Source organism: Drosophila subobscura, chromosome U (assembly GCF_008121235.1).
Source record: "Drosophila subobscura isolate 14011-0131.10 chromosome U, UCBerk_Dsub_1.0, whole genome shotgun sequence".
Lineage (NCBI taxonomy): Eukaryota > Metazoa > Arthropoda > Insecta > Diptera > Drosophilidae > Drosophila > Drosophila subobscura.
Genome location: NC_048534.1, coordinates 9,619,179 through 9,631,223, shown reverse-complemented (window position 1 = coordinate 9,631,223; position 12,045 = coordinate 9,619,179). Strand labels below are relative to the sequence as shown.

The following is a 12,045-nucleotide window of genomic DNA, read 5'->3' as shown; positions in this document are numbered from 1 at the left end:
AAGCAATAAAAACGTTTTCAGCATTAATCAATTAATTTCAATTAAATTGTGAAAAATCACAAAAACGTGAGGAAAGACAAAGCGATACAATAACAAGTTGTTCCAGTAATACTCTACGAAGGAGAAACACAACAAAACAGCAATAAACAGACGTAAATAAGAATCGGATAAAATCAGGCCCTATGCTAATGCTTAAAGACAACACAAGAGGGTCAAAAGTAAACAAATATAATTGATATCAGTCGACAATTATTTGGTAATTTCTGAGTTTTCGTATAGTTGTTGTTTTTTAAATAATTTGATTTGAAATTGTTTAAATTGTTATCTAATTGTTAAATGACACAGTAATAAGTATATTCAATTGGAAAAATACCTTGTTAAGCTTAAGTATAGATGGAATGAGACAATTCGAAAGCTTGCAGAAATTTCATATATTCTGGCTAATTTAAACAATTTAATATTCCGAAATTTAATATTTCTTTTGAAATGTGCATTATTTATAATGTTTATTGGGCAACAATAAACGGAAACAACAAAATCTATTAGCAAAAATAACAAAAACAAACAAATACAGAATAGAAAATACACGCGAAAAGCAAAGCGAAAAACATCAGCTGTCTCGCTCTATCGGTTCTTTCTGTCTACGCTATTCCCACCCTCTCCCGTTTATCTCCCGCAATTTATTGTTTTTGTTTCCAACATGTGCTCGTTCTCTTCTTTGCTCTCTCTTTTGTTTGCTGAAACCTGAGAGCAGAGGGAGGCCCCATCAAGTAGCTGGAATTGATAAGACTAACCCTGACAGCACAGACAGATACAGATACAGATACGGGTACGTGTATACGTGGAAACAGATACAGAGTGTCTTATCAGTCTATAAGTAATATAACAAATGTATGTACACATGTACATATTTAACACATTAATGGAAATTTTCCCTAAGCAAATCAAACACACAAATTTGTTGCTAATAAGACTACAAAAATGCAGCCAAATTCGCTGGGAAATTCGCTTCCACTCTTTTTCAATCCATTGTACACATATCGTTTCCATCCCCCACCCATGCTGTTGTTGTGCTGTTGAACCCAGACAGAAATGGATCCTTTTATTGGTGGCTAATGCAATTTTAAGCCCAACGACATCGACCTGTTGGCCAACAGTGTGGGGAGTGGGAAGGGAGGGTGGGCATGCTGTGGTTCAGTCAGCAGACAGCCACGCCACGCACACTGCTAACAAGGTTACATTAAAAACAAAGTTATGCAAACGTTTTTAGCGTCATAGACACAAACTAGAGATGGCAACTAAACCGACCACATGTAGACGAGAACTTTGTGCACGAACAATGGCTGGCCATCTCCAACACAAAGCGCCACTGAAGGACACCAGGGGAGGAGAGCTATGGACAGCAATTTCCACACATGAGAGAGCTGTCGGGAGGTCGCGCGGGTGGTGCTGGGAATGCGTTTGTGGTTTCTGCCCTTCCTGACCCCAACACTAGCTTCCATTTTGCACAGAAAATACAACAAACGATAATTAAGCGTAAAACGCAAAGCGATGCAAAAATCCCAAAAATGGCAATAGAACATTTTTTGGGGCGTGGGTGGAAAGTCCAAACATTGCCCATTGGCCACCCAAAAGACTAAATGAAATAATGCATTTTATGTCAGTTTTCGTGTGTAATCCTTTCACCCCCCTCCGGCATGTGTCTATGTCCTACCCAACGGTTTGTTTGCCTTTGTTCTCTGTGTTTTTTGGTTGGTTTTATTTTAATGGTTCATTGCGCTTTCGGGTTGCCTCGTCTGCGATTTGCAAAGGGAATGTTCGGGAGAAGAGTGTTGCAGAGTAATATTTAAATTTGAAACTTACTTCCAAGTGCTCTCAATGCTCCGAGCTTTATTCTTCAACAGTCTGCGACTAGATTTTCGCTTGCTCATAAAGCTTGTTTTTGCTGCTTTAAATTAATATTTACTAAAAGTGGGCAATATTGATTTACTTTTCAGCAAAAGTGACAGAAATATATCGATACTTCAATACATAATATAAACAACAGAAAAAGATGACAAGAAATACTTTTTTTGCTCCCCAAAAACTTATTCCCAAGTTCACTTCATTTATTCCTCTCTAACTTACTCTCTCCCTTTTACCTTCTTAAGTTTCAGCTCCTCTGCAACAACAGTTATTTCCGGCAGCCTCTAGCCATTCCTTCTCTCACTCTCTCTCTCTTCAATCCTTTGCTTCATCCCATCCGCAGTTTGTATTTATTTTGTGTCGTTATTTTTAATATTTCCGCATAAATTATGCTAAACATTCGCCATTGTCTGAATGTACTTCCTTTTGGCTCAGTTTTTGTGCAATTATTTTGTTTATTTAATTTTCCCGTTTCCCCCCGTTTTCCAAAAGGAAAGTCATAAAAGCGACATTAACAAAGCCAACAAGCAAGAGGAAAAAACAAATAAACAACTGAGTGCTGTAGGCTAATAGATCTCCTCCTCGTCGGCTAATTGTCGTATGGAAGTCGACGAGTGGCAGAAGCAACTGCTGCAGCAGTGATGGGTTGCCTTGCAAGAAAGTTTTCTCAGCACGCAACTTTGCACAAAATTACATAAATATTTGTGATTAATTTTTAGTATGTATATTTTTATGCTTATTTACATGCAAATATTCCTATTGAATGTTTTTTTTTTTTGGTGATAGGAATCCGTATGCGTATCCCCTTTTATTTAGTTTAAACAACTAATAAATTGTGTACCAAAATAATAAAGAATTCAAATCACGTGTTGCCTTCACGTGTGCCTATAATTGGTTTCTTTTTTGAGAGAGCATTTCTCTCTCTGCCAATGTGTAAGAAGAACAGAAGCGAATATGTACATTTTAACTGTAACTCTCTCACTTTGTGCTGTTCCTTTTCCATTCTGTTTCTACTACTTATAAATATTAATTAAGTCAACTCTCACTCTGGGTTCAGGAACGAGAGAAAGAGAGGGACAGCAGTCTGGGCTATTGGTTCAGCAACGGAGATTAGCTTTTGGCTTTGCTATCAGCCTCACACTTGGGTGCTCCAGCTACAGTATCCCGCGTGGGCTGCATGAAAAGTTAATGAAACATATCCCTAATTTACAAAAGAACTTTTTTCTCCTGATTATACCCTTCTGTCTCCTGTATCTTTTTGACTTTTTCTTTTCTCTTAATTGCATTTATGCTTTAAGTGCTGCCCACTGCTGCAGCGGAGGGAGGGAACGGGCAGCCTCCTAGGATACATATGGATTTCTTACTCCTGCTGTCCAAGCATTTACTCCACCCCGCACACCCCCTTTCCACACATTGTCCTCTTCTTCGTTTTCTTGGGGTTTCATGCGCGTTGCGCGTCATAAAATATTGATGGCCATAAATAAAGAACCGCGTAGCTTTTAATGTGAACGCAACGCAAACGTAAACATAATGTAAGACGCACAGTGGCATAAAACGATTGCGAAATTTGCAGACGAACTGTAAAGGTGTGAAACTACTTAAAAGATTAGATAAAATAATGTAATCTAGTTATAAGTACAGCTATCTAAATGTACTTGTTCAGATTCCTTATTTTTATTTTATTTATTCTTATTATAATTATGTATTCGATGTTTTTAATATCTCTCTGTTTTAGATATCTGTTTCTTATATATTTTTTTGCACAAATTATTATTCATATTTTGTACAAGTTCGATGACCTCCCCGCCTTTCATTACACCCTTTATAGTCGTAACTGTTCCCACTATGCGCTGGCCGGCACCGTTCGGGCCCCAGGACGACGACTTTGCATCAAGTGGCAGTTGATTACAGCCGTGGACGATGGGGAGACGACGATGAGGACTACGAACGACGGACGTCGGACGCAAACGATGCATCGCGTTAAACTGTTTGCGGTGGCCGGGCAACAACAACAAGAAGTCATCGACGAGGATGATGAAGAGGGTGTTAGGGGAGAGTGAGCGAGGGAATGCTGAGTGGAATGCGGGAATAGCCACAGAGATGGTGTGCTGAGGAATTAAGTGTCAAAACGCAGCTAAATAAATAAAGGTATTAAGCGTAAATGGCCAAGAAAATAACTCTCGCAAAAGTTAACGATTACATTTGCATGGATTCTGTATTGGAATCAATATTGATGTGTATTCTTTACCCCATTCTCTTATGGCACATAATAAACAAGAGGAAGTCTCAAGCAGATATAATTTTATAGCATTATAAATACCTCAAACCAATTATTTTTGAAGCCTATTAATGCACTCTTATTCGCAATTTTACAAATTAACTAGCTTTCAAATAAATCCGCTTATAATTCTCTCACTTTTTGCCTCACTTTTTCCCCCATCTATAAATTATTCGCGTTCCTTTGACTAATTTTTATGGTAATTGCACCACAAATCCAATACAAATTGTTGTCCAAAAATAAACCCACGAAATAAATTGAAATACCAAACGGGAAATTAATCAAAACAATAATAATATGAAAATAATAGTGCCAACAAAAATGAAAATGCAAAATTTGCATAAGACCACAAAAATTTCAAAATTTAGCACTATGGAAATGCAAATGCAGACGCAGGATACAAAAAAATGGTGTAGAATTACATAATTTGGACTCTCATTTGTGAGCGATCACTGTACATAATTTGTAAATTTAAATCAAATATTTCAAGTGTGGTTTTCCCATGAAATCAATTAACTAATTGTTTAAGCGGCTTACCCCAGGCAGAGGCAGACCCCCAGACCAGTGCCAGTCTCTTCAAACAAAAAACCATTCAGCTGGGGGGCGTGGCTGTGCAAATAGGCAACAAAAATAAATAACAATAACGATAATATTATTGTGCGGAAGTAGTGGGTGGTGGGGGGAGGGAGTACTGTACGTATACATATGTACATACATATGTGTGCAAAAGAGGAGCGTAACGTACATAAGTGAGACACGCCTCATTAATTTGAATTCTTCGTATTGGGTGGCCCTCTCCGTTATTCCGTTCGGAGTGTGAGTGTACTTACAGCGCATTAGTATGTGTAAGCATAACCCAAAGGCAAGCACAAACTCTGCTCTGCTCACACAAAACACACGCTCGGAAATATGAAAATCATTTCGCCAACTCCACCAACCCTCCTAACCCAGCTCCTTTTGGCCAAGTGACTGACTGGCATATTGAGCAAAATATCAAGGCAGATAAAGAGAGGGAGAGAGAAAGGATGCATGGGATTGACTTGATGCGATGGATGCATGAATGAAGGGTAAGACCAGGGCGACAGGGTCATACCATTGGGCGTACGTGCGTGTTCGACATAACTTCCCGTTACAAGCAACACTGATAGAGAGAGAGCGAGAGAGCGAGAGTGGAGCAGAGCAGAACAGTCGCGGGAAGAACACAATGCGAATTTCAAATATGGCAAATGTACACACACCCAGACCGCTCCCTCCGCAGGCAATGCTTGAGATCATCATAATTTTGGGTATGCACGAACACGCTAATACCTTGGCGTCCCGTATTTTGTAAATTAAGAATAATGTGACATTTTTTAGGGCTCAATGCTAATTTTTCTTTGAATGAATCACACATATTAACAGTTATCAAAGTAACCAAATCAAAGCCAAGCCATAAGCTTGGGGAAACGAATATACCCCCAATATCATGCCACGGTCGCATAAAACGCTATAAGCATGGACAACTAGTTAAAGCACCGACAATGACAATACAATCAACTGGACAAACGGACGCGACTGTAGCCGAGAGCATCAGAGAGCAAGCAGCCGAGAGAGAGTGAGAGCAGCAGTAATGCATTGACCACATGGCTCCAGCTGCTCCGCCTGCTTATGCTCCTCTTCTTTGCTGTTCAGTTCCGTTCCGTTCCTCTTGCAGCCCGACATCCTCCCTCTCTCCCTGCCTGCCTGATGTTCACATAACACTTATACACAGTTATGCGCCTGGTTAACCCGTGTTGTGTTGTGCCTGTCAACTTGTACGAATGAAGCGACAGCGACAGCGGCGGGCAGGCGGGGGTGGGTTATAGGTGGCATATCAGACACAATTTTGGTTTTTGGTTAAAATACCGTAGCTACGTCTTGTTCTCTCAGGGTTGTCGGCATCGTCTAGCATCCGCTCTGCTGCGATATGTGTGTGTTATGCCGGAAATGCCGTTAAATGAAATTGTTTTTGTCAAAATTAATGTGCACAACAATGACAGAGACACAAGCTGTGGAGGAGGAGTTGGAGGACGAAGCATCATAGTCATCATGGGGTTAAGTGTGTGGGTGTCTCGCTGTCTGCCTGTCTCTGCTCAAGTGTGTGTCTGTGTGTGGTTAGATTTTGGACTTCCAATGGGATTTTATATGACTGACTGTGTGCGTGTGTGTGTCTGGCCATGTACGTGACAGATTTTGATGAAATTTTCGTTTTGTTTCGGTGGCGCCTTTCGCCTCTTCTCCTTTCTTCTACTTAGTGCTAAATGTGCGTTTGGAATTGTTATAATTGCCTGAGCAAAAGATGTTCGGTTAGGCGGTTGGATGATAGAAGAAGAGAGCTGTTAGACCATTGAAGGGGGGGACTGACAACATTTTGACTGTCTGACTGTGGTGTGTGGAAGAAGGCTAAGCGGTTTAGCAAGTGTACTCTGAAGTATGGCAAAATTAGCAGGATAAATGCTCCAAGTAAAAGCTCAATTAAGTGTGATATATAAAACTTAAGTTTGATCTCTCTAGGCACAGGAGTTTTAGCGGGTAATTATTATATTCAATGACTTTTATTGAGAGCATAAGACAAAAGTTATAAAAGATTTGAGACACTCTCTAAAGCTCTCTATGGCTAAAAATTGGTATAAAAAACTTCCTTTCAGACCTTCTATTTAACAGCTAATTGAATTTTTTGTATCCCTACAGCAGCAGCAGGCTTCACTCCTAATCCACATGACCACAAATAATGGCCAGAAGAGCCGGAAGCAGCACACCAAAGAGCATTAACAACAGTGTGTGTGTGTGTGTACATAAAACAATCCCAACGAACCGAAGAACTCCACCTCGACTGGATTTCATAAAGAACTGTATAAATAGGAGCGTGTGTGTGTGGCCATATATTTATGACGCATAAAGCCAAAGGCAGGGCAAAGGTGAAACATGAAAACGCATTAGCGACGGCCGAGTTTTGTCCGAGGGAGAGAGAGGGAAAAATCATAAACAAAAGCCAAAAATGGCAAAATTGTAAAAGGCCAACAGCAAATGTAATGGGCCCAAAGACCGCCGCACAAAACAGGCCAACAAATGACAAGAGGGGGCAAAGCCGCTCTCTGCTTTTGGATTGGAGATGGCAACAAAAAACTAGGGAACAAAAAATATGTAAGAATAAAAAAGACTTTTAAAACTACTTTTCACTTAATCGAAACATATTCATGATTTGCTTTTCTGGCCAAATAAAAGGTAGAAATTTTCACACTCCTTGTTGGTCAGTGCCCGTGTGCTGCCATCTCTCGTCTCTGCCCATACATGTCCTTGTTTCCCTGGGCATTCTCTTTCTATTCTCTCACCTCTTGCTGTCGTCTGTCGCCTGACTCCGACATAAGTTTACACCAGAGAGAAAGAGCGCGCTAGAATTATGACACAAAGCCGCATAAATCTTGTTGAAGATAAAAAATTGCGAAAACAAGAAAGTCTCGGGGAAATGCAAACACAAGCACAAAGCGAGAACGAGAGCGTAAGAGTGGGGGAATAGCAGGAGACAGCAGGTGGAGCAGCTATAAGGTCAAACAGTTGGGCCTATCCACCTTTTCCTTTTTTTTTTTAGCCGTGTGTCAGTTGCAGAGACGCGGACTGCTGCCCCAAGCAATTTGAATACCTTTTTCCCCTTCTGTTTTTTTTTCTGTTTCTTCATCGTTCCATTGAGTGATTTAATGGAGAACTTTTTTTGATGGACAGCGCTGATTGATGTCCTTTAATGAAAAGAATCTTGGAAGCTAATTGAAATATTGATCGAAAGGTTTCATCAAAGAACCAAAAAACGAGGCTAAGTGGATGTGGTGCGATGCGAAAGCAGATTATCAATGATTGGATTTTGTTAGGAATTTGTTTAGATAATTAAAATGAAAGGCAGTTTGAGCAGAGAACCCACGAACTGCTCCCGATGACAGCAGCAAAGATAATTGTAAAAACAAATTACATGTCGTGTGCATGATTTTTCTTATATTTTTGCCAAAAACCAGAGATGGATATTTTCTCTGTTTTTTGTTTTATTAACCTTAAAAATAAAGCATTTTTCCCATCATTCAATTGCCACAAAATAAAATTGAATTCCCCATCAATGGGGTTTCCTTTTGCCTTGCCCCTGCCCGACGAATTGAAACGAGAGCCAAAAATTCCAACTCCTTTTTATACCCGGTACTCGAAGAGTAAATAGGGTATATTGTATTTGTGCGGATAACGGTTGTATGTAACGCACAGAAGGAAACGTTTCCGACCCCATAAAGTATATATATTCTTGATCAGCATCAATAGCCGAGTCGATTGAGCCATGTCTGTCTGTCCGTCCGTCCGTCCGTCCGTCCGTCCGTCCGTCCGTCTTGTTTGTCGGCTAGTTCTCAGAGACTATAAGAGCTACAGCCACCAAATTTTGGCACCAGACTGCTGTATGCTCACACTGAAACCAGTGTATTTCAAAAAATGAGCCCCGCCCCCTTCCGCCCCCGCAAAAGGGCGAAAACTTCCCAAATCTACAATTTTGAAGATAGCAGAAAACTAAAAACGCCATTCCGTAGGGAATGACCATATCTATCAGATCACCAAATTGGGATACGATTGGATCATTATTATAGCCACAATGAAGAAATTAATTTGCAGTGGCCAAACCCACCCCGTCCCGCAGCATTCACACTCTGCTTCACGCTTTTTATGGCCTCTCCCCCTGACACGTCTCTGCCTCTGCCTCTGCCTCTGCAGCGACTCTGCAGTGTGTGTCTATAGGGGAGGGTGGCGAGCTAAAGGAGCGTGTTGGCGTGAGCAGTGTTGTTGATGTAGATGACAGATGAAGAAAAAATTTAAAATTTGACAAATAACCGATAAGTGCAGATGTAGTACTGAGTGCCGGGTATAAAAGTTGTGACGCGTAAGAAGCGTCTCACACGTCCCTTCTCGTTTTCCATGGAGCTACCAAAAATCGCAGTTGCGTCGGAAGCAGATGCGTGAAAAACTTTTTTGCCAGTTGGCATCGATTTGACTGTTATTTAGTTTTGGACATTTTTGTTCAACTCCAACCGAAAATGGCGGCAAACCGAGCAAAACTATAGCATACTTTGTGGCCGATCATAGTCCGTGTCCGGCATGTGTGTCCATTCACTTGAAAGTTGCTGTGGCAGAAAACACACAGAGACAAATACGACCTGCAGGCACCACACAAAAGTGCGTAAATCAGAGCGAGAGACAGACACCATCCATGCCCATTCCCCATCCCATCCTAGTCCTCTTGCCATATAGACAAAAGCCGTTCACAGTTCACACAGAGACAGCCCAGCAACCCCTGTCTGTGGTCGGGACTTGAGCTATGCTTGGGGTTGGCTTAGGGGTTCTGCTGCTGCTTCCATGAAATTAGTATGACAAGTTGACCATGCTCCTGCCATGAGCTAAACCAACAACAAAAGCAACAGCAAACCAGAGCAGACAACAGCATAACTGTGAAGCAATTATCAAAATGTCTAAAGTGCTGTTGAAGCACTACTCACACGACGTATACGCAATATAGCACATACGCAGCGTTGAGCAGGGCAAGTGAGGAAAGCCCCAAATAAAATCCTGTTGATGTGCAGCTTAGAGTCCCCTCCAGCAATAGTTTTTGGGGCTGCAAAAATGTTGCAACTTTTCATGCTCCTATTTTTTGAGTCGGCATTGGAGGGCCTCAAACATAACATCGTTAGAGCAAACACAGCTCAGGCGTAGGGGTAAACGATGGCAAAAATTACTTGGTTGAGATTTATTGATAGTCGTGCTTCCCCTCTCTTGATGGGGCAGAGTAAATAGACTGTATAATGGCTGAATGAAAGGGAGCAGGCGGCGGAGCATGCACCTGTCTCGTTTTTCTCTGTTTTACATTTTAAAATATTTAAACAAACATTCCAGGAAATTCATATTACATTTTCATTCTTGTGCAACTGGCAGATGCTCAGAATTGAGTAGAAAATGTGAGGGGATCATCGAACCTTGATTAAATATCAATGAGAATGGGAACATCAACTGAGGGCTGCCGTAAGTTTTTTGTGCTTAAATTCTAAGATAATATTCGCTCTTCTTGTCTGCTGTTTAAATACATATATTGCCCCCACCACTTAGTTTTACCGTTTCAATGGCTACACGGTCCCCTGCCTCAGCGTTGCATCTCGAATTGCCGCTTCTCTGTCAACTGATTGCACTTTGCCTAAAATTGCTGCACTTGAACAAGGTGCTTTAATTGCCACGCCCCAGAACACACCCACCAAAAGCCATCCACCCCATTAGCAAATACAACCAGCGACGACTACTATAATTATAATCCATCCTATTTCCCTTCCCCTTGCCCTTCCCCGGTTATCCTGCATTCAGAGTGGACTTTGCCATCGTAAATGCAGGCGTAAATGGCAGGCAGGCAAACTTTGTTGCTGCTCCACTCCACTGCTGTTGCAGGTCTAAATGAGTTGGGTCATATCTATACACAAGCAATCATTGCCCTTACCTATGTACATTTGTGTGTGTACTCCTCGTATGGGTTTTGTATACACAGCTAAATGTGCATTTCGAATTCCCTTTTTTGCACCAATCCCTGTCCCACCTTTTCGCGCCATTGTTTTTGCTGTCGCATTTGCCAAGTCTGCAAAGTGGCATTCTCCATCTCTCTCTCTCTCTGTCTTTCTCCAATGAGCCAACACAATGGCGCAGCAAATGAAACTGAACTGGTAGCAGGGATCATCATCTGGCTACTTATTTGAAGGGTGGCACTGTAACTTTATCTCATCAAGGGTTACCATGGACCATAGAGAGTGGCCTGTTGCTGGCATGCTACTACAGTTCAACATATTATTTTTGGATAATTTAATATTGAGTATTTAGTGGCAAAACTTTCGCTGCATAGCAGGCAAACTTTTCTTGTTTCTTGTTATTTTTTATTTCATTAATCTTTAGCCTAACTTGGTTTAATTTTCTCTGAACACTGGCGTATAAATCAGTCGAGTGCATATTGCAATTATAACTCTATCTCCATATCTTCCTCTGTGTTTGCTTTCTTCCCTTTCGTTAGTTTGCTTTTTGTGTGTTTTTGTTTAGGTCTCTCTTTGTTGTCCAACAAAGTCTGCCTCCTGCCTGTCTGCCTTCTGCTGATTTCAGTTACATTGTGTGTCCGACGATGCTTCTGTTGGGTGTTTTTTTACTACACACATTTTTTTATTATTATTACACACATGTAAATGCATACATATGTATGTATGTACATATGTACATATTTGCAGCTATGTGCGCACTGTACGCTTGGTGTCTTTCAATATGAATATCCGTCGTGTATCTCTATCCCGTGTTTGTCCCCTTAGTATTATTATTCTTACATTCAGTCTGCAATGTTTTAGACGCGTCCGTGCAACTTCCCCTATCTGTGCCACAGAGACACACCCCCAGGGCGAAAGCAACACCATCCAAAGGGTACATTGGTAAGGTAAGCTAAGGTAATTGGCTTTGGCAACCCATTCGTGGTACCTTCCGTAAAATATACACTGCCCTGTACTATTACTTCCTTCATTTCCTCTGTCACGACACTTTTCTCTAGATTATTCTCCATTTTCGTTTGATTGTTCATCTCGTAGTAGCATCACTGACTCTGCCTCCGCTTCTGCACTTCGATTCGTTTCGATTTGTAGCTGATAGAAGAGAGGGACACACACTAAAAGAGAGATGATAAGAGGCTGTATTGCGGGGAGGGGCCGCCTCTCTAGACTATTTTATTTCATTTTACTTGTACTTTTTCTTTTTATTTGAGTTATTTGTGCCTTTTTTTATGAGCCTCCTCCTCCACCACCGTCGACTGCCAGGCC

At 41.1% G+C, this 12,045-nt stretch overlaps 1 protein-coding gene across 8 annotated transcripts in view; it reads right to left on the bottom strand.

Moving 5' to 3' along the window:
* LOC117902688 (AF4/FMR2 family member lilli) overlaps positions 1-12,045 on the bottom strand; it is a 91,530-nt gene that overhangs the window by 27,312 nt on the left and 52,173 nt on the right. The gene's annotated exons all lie outside the window — the stretch shown is intronic.